A 16824-nucleotide genomic window follows, 5' to 3' on the forward strand; every position below is an offset into this window, starting at 1 on the left:
CTGGCGGAAAGCAGAGATGGAGACAACGGGGAGAAGCCCCAGGCAGCCGGCAGCTGGCGGTGGGGCCTGGCAGGGAGCAGCGCCCGCAGAAATGCCCGGCTCCTGGAGCCTCGGCCCCAGGGCTGCAGCCTCGGCACCTCCTGGGGCTTCGCTGGGAAAAACCAGGCAGGGGTGACCCTGACAGCCCGCACACGTACCTGGCCCCGGGATCTGGCAGCCTGTCCCTGTGCCCATCGCTGCCACGGGATCCAGGAAGCAGCGCCCCAGCCCTGGCGTGGCCCTGAGCCGCCTCTCAGGCCAGGCAGCAGGAAGCCGCGCCCCATGGCATGCTGGGAGCTGTAGGCCCGGGGCACGGGCTGCTGGGCAGCCATGTTGGTTCCCGGGGCATGCCGGGAGCTGTAGGCCCGGGGCACGGGGCTGCTGGGCAGCCATGTTGGTCTTGGGAGGTGCGGGCTCTGCTCCAGCTGCGGCCCAGCTGAGGTGAGGACAGGCACGCAAGTGGAGCTACCGAAGAGGAAGGGAGGAAAGGACAGACGGACAGAGAAAGAAGTGCTTGAACTGTAACATTTGCCTGGCAGTGCAGAGAGCGGGAGCTGCGGTGAGTCCCAGCCCCTCGGGGCCATGTCACCCCTCTTCTGCATCGCAGTCCCTCCCAGCCCCCCCCTCCCATTTCCCTCTGTGTCATTTTTTTCACTTCCCCATACCTCTCTTCTTCTATTGCTGTGTTCTGCTCCCCGTCCTCTCTTCTCCAAGTCCCTCTTTCCCTGTCGCTCTACCCGCCCCTGTCTTTTTCTTGCTGCCCCTCCCTCCCGCTCCCTGTCCCTCTTTTTGCCTTCCTCTGTCTCTGCCCTGCAGCACACTGCTGTTGTTTCTTCTCTGTCTCTTTGTCCTGGTCTGCATCCCGCTCTGTTTTTCACAGCCTCTCTGGCCTGTTCCCTGTCGTGATTTGTCTCTCTCTGCCTGTATGTCCCGATCCCTGCCCTTGTCTTCCCTTCTCCCTCCTTCTGCTTCTCTCTCTCTCTGCCTCCCCCCCCGCCCTGCTCACTGTCACTGCGGTTTTCCATTCTGTATCCCACTGTCCCTGTCCTTCTTCCTGTTCATCTCTCTTCTGTCTCTCTCTGCTGCTCCCTGACCCTTCCCCTGCCCGCTTCCTCCATCTCTCTGCAGGGCTCCTGAGACCTCTCTTTCTTTCCCCATCCCTCTGTGCTGCTCACTGTCCTTCTTCCTCTCTTTCTCTTCGTTGTTATTCTTGGCTGTCACTCTGTCCTTCTCCCTGCCCCTATTCCTTTTTACTCCCTCTCCTTTCTTCTGCCCACCGCAGGTTTTCTTGCGATCTCTATCCTGCCCCTAGCCCTTAGCTCTCTCTCTCTTCCTGCCTCCGTCTCCCTCTTTCTGCCTCTCTTCCACTTTTCCTGCTGCTTCTTTCTCCATCTTTGTCCAGATCCCTGTCCTTTTCTTTCTCTTGCTGTCCTTCGGTCCTTATTCTCTTTTCTCTCTTTCTCTCTGTCCCATTCCCTGCCCCACCCTTTCTCACTAAACCCCCCTGTCCAGCTGGCTGTGCCTTCTTTCCTCTCTCTCTCTCTCTCTAGTTTTCCTTTTTCGTCTCTCTGTCCCACTGCCCATCACAGCTGGTTTTGTCCTCCAGTGGTGTCCTGCCCCCTCTTCCTTTTTTCTCTCGCTGTCATTCTGGCCTCTTCTTTTAAATTCCTCCATCTCGGTCCTGCACCCGTCACTGGTTTTTTCCTCTCCTGTCCCTTTGTCTTGCTCCCTGTTCCCCGTTCTTGTCTCTCCTTCCCTTTATTCTGCCGCCCATCTCTGTTCCCCTTCTTGCTCCATCTCTCTGCCCTGCTCCCTGGCCCTCTAAGTCTCTCTCTGTTTCTCTGTCCCGCTCCCTGTCTCTCCCCCACCCTATTTTTCTGTCCTACTCCCTTTTCAGGTTCCCCCCCCTCTCTCACTTTGTCCTGCTCCCTGCCGCTGCTATTTCTCACTCCATCTCTGTCCTGCCGCCCAGTGCTGTTTTTTCCTTCCATCTCTCTGTCCTGCTGCCCAGCCCAGGCTCTTTTACCTCCTTCTGTGTCCTGCTCCCCGTCCCTTAGTTTTGCCTGTCTTTCCCTTTGTCCTGCCTCCCTGTGCCTTTCTTCTCTCTCTGTATCGCCCTGTCCTGCTCCCTGTCCTTGTCTTTCCCTGACAATCTGTGTCCTACTCCCTTTCCTTGTCTTTCCCTCTCTGCCCCCCATCCTTCTTCCCACCTTTCTTTTTCTTCTCTCTCCCCCTCTGTTCCTGCTGCTTCTTTTTCCACCTCTGTCCTGCTCCCTGCCCCTTTTTTCCTCTCGCTGTCCCTCTGCCCTGCTTCCTGTCCCCATCTTTTCTGTCTTTGTTTCTCTGTCCTGCTGCCTGTCCCATCGTTTCTTGTTGTACTCCCCTGCCCCGTCCAGCTGGCTCTCCCTTTCATTTGTTCTCTCTTCCTCTTTTCTGCTTCTCAGTCCTCTTTTCCTCTTCCCCTGTCTCTGTCCTCCAGCCCGTTGCTGGCTTTTTCCCCCCTTCTTGGTCTCCATCAGGATCTGACCCTCTCTTTATTTCTCAGTCCCTTTGTCCTGCTCCCTGTCCTTCCTTCTCCTTCTCCATCTGGACGTCCTGCTCCCTGTCCCTGTCTTTCCCTAGCCCCCCCTTCCTTCTTCCTCTCCTTCCCCACGCCCATCTCTGCCTCTCTGTCCTGCTCCTTGACCCTACTTTTTCTTCCTCCATCTCTCTGCAGGGCTCCTCATCCCTATTTCTCTTGATTTCTCCATCTCTCTAGCCTTTTCCCCGTACCTTTCTTTCTCTCTCAGCTCCTCTCTCTTTTCTCTCATCATATTTTTCTCTTTCTAGTCCACTGTCCTTCTCCCCGTCAACTTAAGCTGAATGACCAGGTGTCCCTGGGATCTGGTATTTCCTTAGCATTGCCCTAGGGAAGATCGGTGGTTTTAGGGCTAGGGATCATTTAGGAGCTGGTCTCCTTACGTAGGCAGTGGAGCTAGGCATAGTTAAAGCAGAGGTTGTTCTCAGCTGGTGCTCTGTGCGTCCTGTTGCAAGAGCAGGCTGTGGGCCTTATTTTGAAGGAAGGTTTCTTGTTCTGCACTCATTGCTCCTCGGGTCGCTGCACAGAAGTGGTGTTGGGGTCTGGAGAGACAGATGGGACCTGCTGCGATTCCTAGTAAACGTGAACTTGAACGAACCAGACTGACTGCATATGGTTTTCTTCTCAGCTCCAATTCCAACCTGCGTGCTCGGCGCTAATGAAAAAAGAGACCCTGAGCTGCAAATGAGCAGACAACGTCACTCACTTAGGTCACCGTGCAGTTGGTCTGTGATGAGGGATGCGTACTTCCATGACGGTGCTTTCGTGAACGTTCTCTGGTCTTGCCACTTCAAAGCCCTCCCTTTTTCCAGACATTTTAAGATGGCATTTCTTATTCTGGGGTTCAGGCTGGAGTTGGACTTAATGTTGAACAGCTGATATCATGGGCTCCGTAAAATGTGAGAGAGAACCCTGCTTTTTTGTTGTTGTTGTTGTTTTCTAACACGCCCTAAACTTTGCTAAGCAAAGGGAGGAGTGGTTGCAAGAGTCTGTTCTTTGAGAGTGACGTAGTCCTGTAGCGTGCCTGTCTTTGTACGGTGAAGGTTTCCTACCTGCAGTATGATTTTGCTGAGCTGTGAGGCTGTATTGGCGTAGCAAAGGTAAGAAGTGGCGTCTTTAAAGGTCATGAAACTGTAGCAAAACTAGCGGGAGAAGCTAGTTCCTTCCCTGACAAAACTAGTAGCAAGTAAAAGCATTTGCAATTGGCTTTTTTGTGCAACGTTCATACAGAGTTTTGGTACTGATTGATTTTTGGGAAGCAAGACAGCAGTGAGGAAAGAAAACTGGGGCTTCTTCACCGTAGGCAGGGTTCAAGCCTTTGCGCTAGAACAGGTCTTCACTACAGTTTACAGAAAGAGAAGACGAGCTGACTGTAAGGAAATTTTCAGTAGAAGTAAGGCTAGATTTGCAGAATTTGGTCCTCCGTATCTGTTGCAAATAAGAGATGACTTGGCAGTGTTTACATCTGAAGTGCATGCCAGTGTGTTAATGCAGGCCGTCGAGGTCTTTTCAGGGGTACTTCTGGACTGCAGGTTGCGTGCGTGGGTGGCACCATGTCCCAGGATGAGCCAGTTTTAGCTCAGAGGATGTGACAGAATGGCAACCATCTTTGTGGTGGACCCCTGTCATGGTTTAACCCCAGTGGGCAACTAAGCACCACACAGCCGCTCACTCGCCCTCCCCCCAGCAATGGGATGGGGGAGAGAATCAGAAGAGCAAAAGCAAGAAAACTCATGGGTAGAGATAAGAAGAGTTTAATACTTGAAATAAAATAATAATAGCAATAATAGTAATACTAGTAACAGTAATAATAGTAATACCAATAATACCATAATAATACCAATAATAACACCAATAATAATAATAATAATAATAATAATAATAATAATAACAATAATAATAATAACAATAATAATAATTTGTTATTAAAACAACGAGAGAGAGAAAGAGAGGGAGAGAGAATCAAGAATAAGAACCCCAATCCTAACACTAACACCAAACCCTCACCCTAACTCGAACCCCTAACGCTACCCGTAAACCCTATGCATAGCACTAACACCTCACCCTTACCCTAACCCTAACACCGAAACCTAACCCTAAACCTGAACCCCAACCCTAACCCGAACCCTAACCCAAATGCTAACCCTAACCGTAAACCTAACCCTAACTCTAACCCTAACCCTATCCCTAACCCTAAACCCGAACCTTCCTAAACCCAACCGTAAAACTAATGCTAACCCTAAGCCTAAGCCTAACCCTAAACATAACCCTAACCTTAACCCTAAACCTAACCCCTAACCATAACCCTAACCTTAACCCCTAACCCTAACGTTAACCCCTAACCCTAACCCTAACCCCGAACTCTAGGCCTAATCCCGAACCCTAACCTTAACCCTGAACCCCAACCTAACCCTAACCCCTAAACCTAACCCTAATGCTACCCGTAAACCCTACGCATAACACTACGACCTCACCCTAATACTAACTCTAACCCCAAGACCGAACCCTAACTCTAACCCTGAACCCCAATCCTAACCCTAAACCCTAACCCTAAACTTAACCCTAACACTAACCCTAAACCTAACCCTAATGCTATGCGTAAACCCTAAGCGTAACATTAAGACCTCACCCTAAACCTAACACTGAACCCTAACTCTAACCCTTAACTCCAGTCCTAAGCCTAACTCTAACCTTAACCCTAACCCTAACACTTAACCCTAAATCGAACACTTAACCCTAACCCTAACCCTAACCTAACCTTAAGCCTAACCTGAATCATAAAGCTCTAACCCTAATGCTAACCCTAACCCCGAACCCTAACCCTAATCCCAAACCCTAACCCTAACCCTGAACCCCAACCCTAACCTTAACCTAATGACCCTAACCCTAACTCTAACCCTAACCCTAATGCTACCTGTAAACCCTAACTGTAACACTAAGACCTCACCCTTATACTAACGCTAACCCCAATACCGAACCCTATCTCTAAACCTGAACCCAGTCCTAAACCCTAACCCTAACCTTAACGCAAACACTAACCCTAAACCTAACCCTAACGCTACCTGTAAACCCTAAGCGTAACATTAAGACCTCACCCTAACCCTAACACTGAATCCTAACTCTAACCCTTAACTCTAATCCTAACCCTAACTCTAACCTTAACCCTAACCTTACCCCTAAACCTAACACTTAACCCTAACCTAAGCCTAACACTTAACCTTAAACCGAACACTTAACCCTAACCGTAACCTAACCTTAAGCCTAACCTGAATCATAAAGCTAACCCTAGCCCTAACCCTAACCCTAAGGCGAAACCTCACCCTAAAACAAAATCCTAACGCTAACCCTAACCCCAAACCGTAACCCTAACCCTAACATCAAACCGTAACACTAACACTTTGGCATAACCCTAACGTTAAACCTAAACGGAACCATAAAACTAACCCTCACATAACACCGAACCCCTAATTCTAACCGTAACCCTAATGCTAACTCAACCTCAAACCGTAATCTTAAGACATCACCATAACCCTACCCCTACACCTACCCCTACCCCTAATCCTAACCCTAAAACTAAACCCTAACCCTAACCCCTAACCCAAACCCTAACCCTAACGCTAAGCCTATCCCTAACTGTAACCCTACGCCCTAACCCTAACGCTAACCCTAACCCTAAAACGAACCCATAACCCTACCCCTAACACTAAACCTGAAACATAATCCTAATCCCAACGATAACCCTAGGCCTAACCCTAACCCAAACTATAACCCTAACCTTAACCCCAACCATAACCCTAACCTTAACCCCTAATCCTAATTTTAACCCTGATGCTAATCCTAACCCCGACACCTAACCGTAATCCTGAAACGTAACCCTAACCCTGAACCCCAACCTGAACCCTAATGACCCTAACCCTAACCCTAACCCTAACGCTACCCCAAACCTAATACTGTAACCATAACACCTCACCCTAAACCTAATGCAAAACCTAATCCTAAAATTAAACGACAACTCTAAACCTAAACCCTAACCCTAAAAATTAATGCTACCCCTAACCTAAACTGAAATCCTAACCCATAAGCGTAAACCCAATGTAACCCCTAACCATAACACTAAGCCCTAACCCTAATGCTACCACAAACCTAATACCATAACAGTAAGACCTCACCCTAACCCTAACGCAAAACCTAACCCTAAAACTAAACTGCAACCCTAACCCTAAACCTAATCCTAATACTTAATGCTAACCCTAACCCAAACTGAAATCCTGACCCATAAGCATAAACCCAACCGTAACCCCTAATCATAACACTAATCCCTAACCCTAACCCTAACCCTAACCCTAAACTTAACCCTAACCCTAAGCCCTAACCCCAAACCCTAACCCGTAACCCAAACTCTAACCCTAACCCTGAACCCCAGCCCTAACATTAACCTTAACCTTAACCCTAACCCTAATGATAAGCCCTAACCCTAAAGCTAACTCTAACCCCAAACCCTAAGCCATATCCCGAACGCTAACCCTAACCTTGAACCCCAGCCCTAACTCTAACCTTAAACCTAACACTAACCTTTACCCTAACCATAACCCTAACCCTAAAACTAAACCCTAACCCTAAACCCTAACCCAAACCCTAACCCTAACCCTAAACCTAACCATAACCCTAAGCCCTAACCCTAACCCTAACCGTAACCCTAAACCTAAAATGAAACCCTAACCCGATCCCTAACCCTAAACCCAAACCATAATCCTAACCCCAACCCTATCCCTAACCCTAACCCTAACCCTCAGCCCTAACCCTAACCCTAACCATAACCCTGATGACAAGCCCTAATCCTAATTCTAACCCTAACCCCTAACACTAACCCATATCCCAAAGTCTAACCCTAACCCTGAACCCCAGCCCTAAATCTAACCTTAACCCTAACCCTAACCCTAACCCTAACCCTAAACCTAACCATAACCCTAAGCCCTAACCCTAACCCTAACCGTAACGCTAAACCTAAAATGAAACCCTAACCCGATCCCTAACCCTAAACCCAAACCATAATCCTAACCCCAACCCTATCCCTAACCCTAACGATAACCCTAACCCTAACCCCTAACCCTAACCCTAACCCTAACCATAACCCCAACCCCTAACCATAACCCTGATGACAAGCCCTAACCCTAATTCTAACCCTAACCCCTAACACTAACCCATATCCCAAAGTCTAACCCTAACCCTGAACCCCAGCCCTAACTCTAACCTTAACCCTAACCCTAACCCTAACGCTAACCCTAACCGTAACCCTAAGCCCTAACCCTAACCCTAAACCTAACCCTAAAATGAAACCCTAACCCGATCCCTAACCCTAAACCCAAACCATAATCCTAACCCCAACCCTATCCCTAACCCTAACGATAACCCTAAGCCTAACCCTAACCCTAACCTTAAACCTAACCCCTGCCCCTAACCATAAACCTAATGATAAGCCCTAACCCTAATGTTAACCCTAACCCTAAACCTAACCCTCACCGTAACACTAAGCCCTAACCCTAACCCTAACCCTAAACTTAATCACAAACACCTATAACTGATGTAAATGAGCAATATCAGGGCAGCAAGTCAGGTTCTTTAAATCCTTGCTTTCTCTCTTCCGTTCTCTCTTCTTGCTTTCTCTCTTCCGTTCGAGGAGATTTCCGTTCGAGGAAGCTTTAGCTAGTTTTATTATATTGTCTGTCTTAGGAGGAACAGCCACTTCTACTTTCCGCTTTGTCTTGTCAATTTTTGCTTTTGGCTTATCCTTCTCTTTTTTCTCCTTTTCAGACATCGGTTTGAAAACAATAGAATCTGCTTCCATAGGCTCATCTCTCACAGGGGTGGCATCATCTCTGCTTGGGACCATGAACAGGGAGTCCATTTTAACGTCTTCTGCTGGAACTGGCTCTCTTGGTTTTCTCGCACCTGCTAACAACTCAGCATTGGGAAATCCTTCATCCTCATCCCTTTTTCTTCTCTTTTTATGCTTATTTCCTTGGCCATCTCCCAGTGGATTTTTCACCTCCTTCTCTTTTGATTTGGTAGGATCCTTGATGCCATGGCTCTCTCTTTCAGAAGGTTTTTCAGGGTAATTTCCAGCTCTATTGTGATTTTGGGGGCTCTGCCAAGCAGGATAATCCTCCCTACGTCCCCGAGCATATGGTGAATTCTCTTGTCTGGTCCCAGGTGGACCAAACCTACCTGGAGAAAAGTTCTCTCTGTTTACTGGAGGGTGAGGTTGAGCGCCAACAGCATAGCCCTTGTAAAACTTTCCATGCCATTCTCTGTAGTTCCTTTCCCATTCCCTGTACCTTGCCTTTTCAAATGGATCTCTAAAGTCAAGAGATCTGCCATAGTAAGCTTTCAGATCATATGGTGGAACTTCTCTGTATCTGTTAAAATACTCCCTTCCTCCTTCCCCTTGAGGTATAGTCTGTTTAGTGGGAGACTGGCCTCTAAATGCTGGAGACCTTGACCGTGAATGGCATCTTCTGTATGGGGGTGACCTTGACCTAGAACGATAGTTACGCCTCTTCCCTTTGCCTCCTCTTGGATACGGCAGCAATCGCGCGTAGGAACGAGAATGGGAAGGACTAAATGATGGAGAGTAGGAGCGAGTGCGGGAAGAACCTGATCTTGATGTGGAGCAGGTAGACGAACTTGTAGAGTAAGGTGAAGCACTATAAGGAGACTTGGACCTGGAAAAAACCACAACACACAAAAAAAGAAATGAAGTTAATTCAAAACAGTCATTCTCCCCAATGTTTTTCCTCCCAAATTTGGTTTGGGTTTTTTCTCCTCTCCATACGCTTATGTCAAAGCTTCCTTCAGCTGCTGACATAATGCTACTGCAAATTGAGGAATTTGATAAAATTTTTCAATTCCATTTGTCTTGTTTTAGTTATGCATGTTTACTACCTGCAACGAAAAATTCTATTGGAAAAAACACTGTCATTTTTCCTTATGTCAGATGCACTTTGGTGTAACTGCAGTCCGATATGCTGTTGAAATACAAACATGAAAAACAAGGCAACTTCATTGAGCCAAGTACTTCCTCCTCTTTAAGTCTCCGTTGTTCTCTGTAAAACTCCTCCCTAGATAAGGGAGGCCAATGGCATCCTGCCAACATAAGCATTTTTCTCCCTGCTTTCTGTTCATTAGAGACTACGCCCATTTCCTGATCCTCATACTTGCCTTCCACATCCTCACCCCCAACAGTTCATTCAGTCTTCTCTCCTTATACTCGGCTTTGCACCTGTGGATGGAGGCTGCCCACACTTGAAAGAGACTCCCATCTCCCGTGGGCCAAGTGCCCACTGCTCCTCTGCCACTCCTTGGTACACTTAATACATCACACTTCTGATCTTCCAAGTACTGCACAGATATTAACTAACCTTCTCTGGAACTTCTTTTAACTTCTTCCACATACGCTTCCTATGTTGTTGCCTCATCATGAGGTATTTGGCCTGGTCCTGTCCCTGAATTGTTGTTTCCTTGCTGACTGAATTGGAGATATCAGACAACCTGTGGGATGGATCCTGGTTTTTCTTTTGATTTACCTTTAAGATTTTATAAACACAATGCACTCTTACAATCTATCTATAACAAACATATAGCAAAAGGAAGGACTAGCTTGACGCTGCAGTAATAGGTAAAACAGACTCCTCTCTCTCCAACTGAGAGAAAGCGTCTTGGCTATGTGAGATGACGAAATTGAAGAAATTCAAAATTGTCATAAAAGAACAGTGTTGACTTTTCCAACCAGTTGCTCGTTCAGTATCAACTAAGTTGTTAAAAAAAGAATGTTGGAGGCTGATTCCTATTGGGAAATCAATTTCTTCAGCCCTATTCAGCCAGTAATGGAAAAGGTGGCTTTCCATCTGATCCTTTAATTATCTTTAATTTTTATAGGTAATTATGGTTTCCTCAAAAAGCGTTCATTTTTCAGAGTCCTGTTTTCAGTCATGTACCGGAGTTTTATTTTAAATAACCTTAGTGGAAGCACAGATGCCCTTTGTAAAAGCCAATTCAAATGAAGCCATTTAAAAATTAATTACCACTTGGATTCTCCACAACTATCTGTGCATACTTGCTTCATTATAAATCAGCTGTTGTATAAGTTATGCGTTATACAGCCTCTTTTAACAGGTGACAGGTAGTCATCTATTGAATTTCTGTAGAATACTTACACTTCCCAGCCTGGTCTGCCACCTGCTGAGCGAACTGGACTGGCTCTCATTGGATGACCTTTTGGAGCGGGGAGAGGAAAAAGAAAGAAATCCCATTCAGTTCCTCTGAAGGTAATTTTTTTAAAGAAATTCTGAAGTTACAGTTACTTACCAGTTGTGGGTATTGCTTGTCCTTGGGGGCCCAGAAGACTTGGTAATGCTGGTTGTCTTTGTACGGGAACCTGATAGACATCTCAAAAAACCATTAGTAGGCTTGAGTTCTGAAGGTTTTAACCAACTCTCCCGTGGAGAAGAATGTGGATTAAATGCCGAACTATCCGTTTGTTGCAGACCACAGTAAGTCACCAGAGTTGGCTATATCATTTTCTATGAGAGAAATGAATCCCACCTCTCCTTTGCCAGAGGGTAAATGTAAATTGCAGGCTCAGGGTAAAGTTCGTCTCCGAGTAACTACATTTTATAAATGGAAGAAGTCTATGTTACAGCTCCTACAAAACGAGATCCATGACAGAAACACAGAAGTGCTACCAAGTGCATTTTAAAACAGCCACTCGTGTCAGCACACAGCAGTATTTTCTTAGTTTACAGCAACAGGAAAATTTCAGTCTGTTTCACACATGGGATTTGATAAAAGTCAGAGGGGGCGGAAATCTCAGTCCAACAGCTACTTGTTAAATTTTGCAAGAAGCCTTTGAAACATAAACCAAAAGCAAAACGAGCTTTCAGAGAGAACGACTCCACTGCAAACACTACTGAAATGTTTTGCAGAAATACAGATTCTTAGCATACCACACGTTTAACCAACTTCCAGGGGCATGAACAGTAGGACCACCCTATTTTAATATTCAAAAGTATCACAGATTCTGTGGTTAAGCACAATGACAGTGCTTCCTGCCCCGTAATTACAGATGCTGGCCAACTTGGTTGCATAGCCACTCAGACATGCACGCGTGGTTTCTCTCGCTCACTTTTTGGCCAGTCCAATTAATTCCATACTTACGCATTAATAGTTGGTATTGCGTATTTTCCAGTGTTTGTCAGCATAGCACCCTTTGTATTGGGGTCTTTCACCTCCATCATGAAACTCCTTGGAATTCCTGTGCTCTTTAATTCTGGGAACAGGCTCAACATTTTTGTCCTGTTAAGAAAAGAAATGCAGACATATCTCCTTTTAAGACCCACACTTAAAATGACATTTCAATGATTATTTTAAGCAGCAAAAGCCTTTAATCCTCTCCTTTTACCTAGCATAAGGGTTGCTCGACTAAAATACTTATTTTCCTAAATGAATATAGCCAGGATGTTCCAAAGGCTTGAGCAGTGTTTTGAACTCATTCCATTCTTTGGCTTAAGTTCAGGTTCTTTAAGGGTGAAATATCCCTTAGCTCACCATCCACTCAGAAAAGAGATACAAACCCGCTCCTCCTCCAAAGCGCAATTCAGAGCACAAATATTCAATAGATGGGGTCAACAGAAACATCTTGGTTTTACATGAAATACTAAAAACTGTGAACTGTCATTAAACAGAGTTAAAACCAGAAACATTTCCAGTAATATTGAAATATATAAAAATATGCACGAAAGTCCACAGAGCAAGATCTGTGGACATACTTAATGTCTATGACCTAGAAAAAAGAAAAGTTTACATTTATAATGCCAGGTTTCCCTTGGATTTTGAAGGGCTTTGCAACATTGCCCTATGAACCTCTGTCTTTCACCCCAAGAGAAACAATTCGTAATATGAGTAGTCATGGATTTGTTACGTAACTGCCAAGGTAAAAAAATGAAAAGCTAAGGAACGCCAGAAGTCCCCCACAGTCTTACCCCATTTGTTGGGCAGTTCTTTATGTAGTCGCCAGGTTTTCCGCAACGAAAGCAAGCGTATGATGGTGGAGGTGGACCCCAGGGTTTCTTCATGTAACTAAAAGGGTTTGGGGCAAAGAAGAAAAAGGTATGCACGTGTCTCTCTCGTTAAAACAAACTTCTCTACAATTTTTCCATAATCTTCAAAGAACAGATTTGACATTATCAACACTTACTTGATTGGATCATATTCCTGGCAAGACGGTAGCATCATAGCTTTTATTTTATCTTCTTCGGAAGCATTGGCTTCAGCCAGATTGGCAGTCTGTTTAACAGGTAATTATTTGACACATACATTAGAAACACATTTAAGCCCACACTGCCAAAGAGAACACCACTCACCCAACCCTGTAAAGAGCAGCACAACGCCAGCTGAGGTTGCATGAAAACAGCTGCTTATATGAAACAGAGTTGTCCAAAAGATATTCTGGGGAGTTCTTACATCATTACAGGATGTTTATGTGCCTGTTAACCTACTTGAAAAGAGCATTCCTGGGCACTCAAAACCTTAGGCTCTTCATGTTCCCCCCCACTAACTTCTTCATAGGAAGCAATTTAACTACAATAAGCAAAACCTGCAGTTTTTTCCAGCTGACCGTGTCCTTTTAACATACAAATTGTAATATAAACGTTATGCAGAACTGGATCTTCAAATTATTGAAGCCAGCTGATTTTTTTAAAGTAGTATTTGTTCAACTGTTTTTATTACACACTAGTACAGATACAAGCAGGGTCTAAGGGAGTGACTGTAAATGATTTGGACCCTCAAGCACCTATCATTCAGATCAGCCACTCATGGTTTTGGTTTTAGATGCATTCATTCACAAAAGCAACCAACTTGTTTCAGCATTTTGTTAAAGGGCTGTTTCATATACACAGCTTTTTCTCAACTGTTACATAATCCAGATCGACATCTATGAAATCATTTCCATTAACATTTACAGAAGACTTTACAGATACTTGACTACTTTGTTTGAACCCAAGCGGTTTACAAAACACATCCAAAACCCACAAGACATTACTAGGAATAGACCAAAATTCAATATGGCATTTAATGCATAATAAAACAGAAAACTTTTTACAACACATTGCCTCCATGCTAAGCCAGTCTGCACTGAGGAGGTTAGAGTAAGGAACCGTTTGGAGCTGCTTTATCTTATGTTCCTCTGTTTTTCTGAAATACTTACATTTTCTCAAAAGCTTAAATGTGTACACCACTTGGACAGTTTTTCACATTTTAGAGTAAAACTTCACCTGAGTTTACAGAACCAAGGACATGTTTAGGGACAGCGCTAACAGAGACCAATTTCTCCTGGTGGCTACCTTCCAAACTCTTTTTTTTTTCTTACCAAATGTCCACAATTTAATTTCTGCAGTGAGAGAGGGAAGAAGTTACCAGTGGGAAGAGATTTTTCTTTCTGGGAAAGGAACTCCAGCCTTTATTTTCAGAAGAAAGAACTAGCTCCTCTGCATTAGGCCCTGCCTTCTCTAACCTTTGTAACTTCAAAGACTAGTAATTTAATTGGCTAGCACTACGCCTTTTCACAAAGTGCAATCCCAGCCAAAGTTACATGTTGTTGAGCAAAAAATGCAGGCAGTTCCATAGCAAAACATGGCATTACAACAGTTTCAGAAGGTCACGTTTGCTAATATGCCACACATATGCATCAGTATTTTCCTGTAAACAATTAGGTGCATTTACACAATTTACACAGTCTGCGATCAAACAAATTAGATTGTGTTGTCCACTGTATATATACTACAGTGTATGAAATTGTGCAGCATTCAAAGCATGGATCTATAACTGTAGTGCCTAGAAATTCAAAAATAGCCATGCAGTTGTCCGTGTTCCAGAAACGCTTCTATTTTGGCTCTTGCAAACCCCCCTGAAATGTCCGTCACTTACAGCCAATTAAATTCTTCTGTGAAAATTGTGTTAGTTTCCAATGCAAAATGAACGAAAAGTATGAAAAACGGTAAACAGCTTCTGAAGTGCTTCTTCTTTGTGTCTTGAAGATGAGTAATACTGCAACACTACGTTGCGGCTGATAAGGTCCTCCCCCTTCTATCTTCCCAAACTGGCAACTACTCTTTACCAGGATAGTATCAAAATATACACACATTTTAAAGTTAAAAGAAATACTTTAAATTATTGAAAATTAAATTAAAGGTTTGGTCACATTACAACAGTTATCCAGCTAGAGATCACAGTATAAGATTTAAAAATACAAAGCAAACACTTTTTTTTTAAGAATATATATGTACCTTAGTCAGCTGGGCCAGAGGAATAGATGCAGAAGAGTCATCAATCTGTTCACAAAAAATTAAACTCATATTCAAGTTCTACAATCAAAAACAGAGCAATAGTTAACCTCTACTGTAGTCTGACAGTCTGCACTATATCCTCCGAGTGTCACTGAAAGAGCCATTTCCAACCTAGTGTAGTTGGTATTTGTTCAAAACAAAGTCCAAACCTGTGACAGCTTAAGAGTGCCTATGTGGTTAAGGAGAAGAAGCTAAACTAACCAAACCCGCTGGAGATCAACTTCTTGCTCCAGAATATCTCAGAGAGGGACCCTTGTCAAATGCTCACAGCTGCTTAAAAGTCGAAGGGGTAAGGAAGCTATCAATTTTCAGCTAAAAAGGATTTTAAAAAAATATTTATTTGAGAAGGAAGCATCACTACAGGAAACTTCTTTTCAGTGTGGTTTGTAAACTAATCAGCCAAGTATTTCCTTGTGTTACTTATTTCTGTTTTAGCAGCAGAACGACAGTGTCTTCAAACCTGAAGAAAAACGCTGCCCCTTTTCCAAATGTAAATTCAAAGTGGCAGTATCCTAAGGAAAAGCTTAGCCTTTGGGAAATTAAAGCAGCATCCAGCCCTGAAGTCACCCAGATCCAAAAATGTACTGCAGGCGGAGGTTAAGAAAAATGACAGGGATTTTACCCTTTACAAATGCACCAGGCTCTAACCTTGTGCCAAAATTTGTACACTGGGTTTTACGTATTTTCATTTGCAGACAAACTATTAAACTAAACTGCTTCATCTGATAAAGCGGAAAGGTCAAATGTAGAACTTTAGAATACCACTTTGTGTAGCAACGATATTTAAATTGACAGCAATCTATTAAAGACAGTTATGCACTCAGAGGGGCCCAAACAATATCACTTCAATTATACAGTTTCAGGAACAAATACCCAAGTCTTTAAGGACATGAAAAGGAAGCATTTAGCTGCACAGAACTGTCCTCAAAACATGTGGGACATGTTGGTTTTGGTATTTGTTTGAACCCCCAAGGCAAAAGTAAGAAACAGTACCAAGTTTAACAATAATGGTTTCTCAGTGGTTTTTGATAACATTTTCAAAAACCATGTTCAGTTGTGCAGACCTTGAACCTACGTGATCTAAAAACGATTGTACATTATCTGTACAACACAAAGTCATTCAGGAAATAGTCTAGCATATCCAGTATGAAATACAATGCATTACTAGGCACAAACACCAATATTCACATTAGATAGAACTGTGCCAATGATGGCATTACTCCGTTTCTACTATGCTGAATCAAATACATTGTATTTACAACATACACTATGTTTTACTGGAAAATCTATTCAGTTAATGTTTGGAAAATTAATCCAAGGCTACCTTAAGTGCAGCGTGCAGCAAAAAGTGTGAGATTGTGTTTTTACATACTGCTTTTGATGTTCCACTTACTGGCTCAGTTTGACTTCTAGAAGAAGAAATAAAGGTGATCAGAACTTCAAATACAGCACTTGTACCAAAAACAGAAAGCACTGAAAACAGATTATAAAACCTGAACATCAAAACTTTATGTTCTGATAGTCGAGTGAATGTGGAAATTTACTCATATACATAAACCGTTCTCTCTTGGTACATTCAGTGCAACTAAAAAAACCCCCCAGAATCCCATTTCTAGTTTGTCACAAATTACTCTAAGGCTTACAGATATAGAACACAACCGTGCAAGGGGAAGTCCTCAGATAGTTTGTCTCTGCTACATAAGTATCAAAACCAGGAAGTCTGTACTACAGTTTTGTGTTCATAAATAATCAACCATCAAAATACGAAGGTAACTTTAGCCAATCTGTGTATCGCTAGTATTACAA

Source organism: Calonectris borealis, chromosome 24, assembly GCF_964195595.1.
Source record: "Calonectris borealis chromosome 24, bCalBor7.hap1.2, whole genome shotgun sequence".
Lineage (NCBI taxonomy): Eukaryota > Metazoa > Chordata > Aves > Procellariiformes > Procellariidae > Calonectris > Calonectris borealis.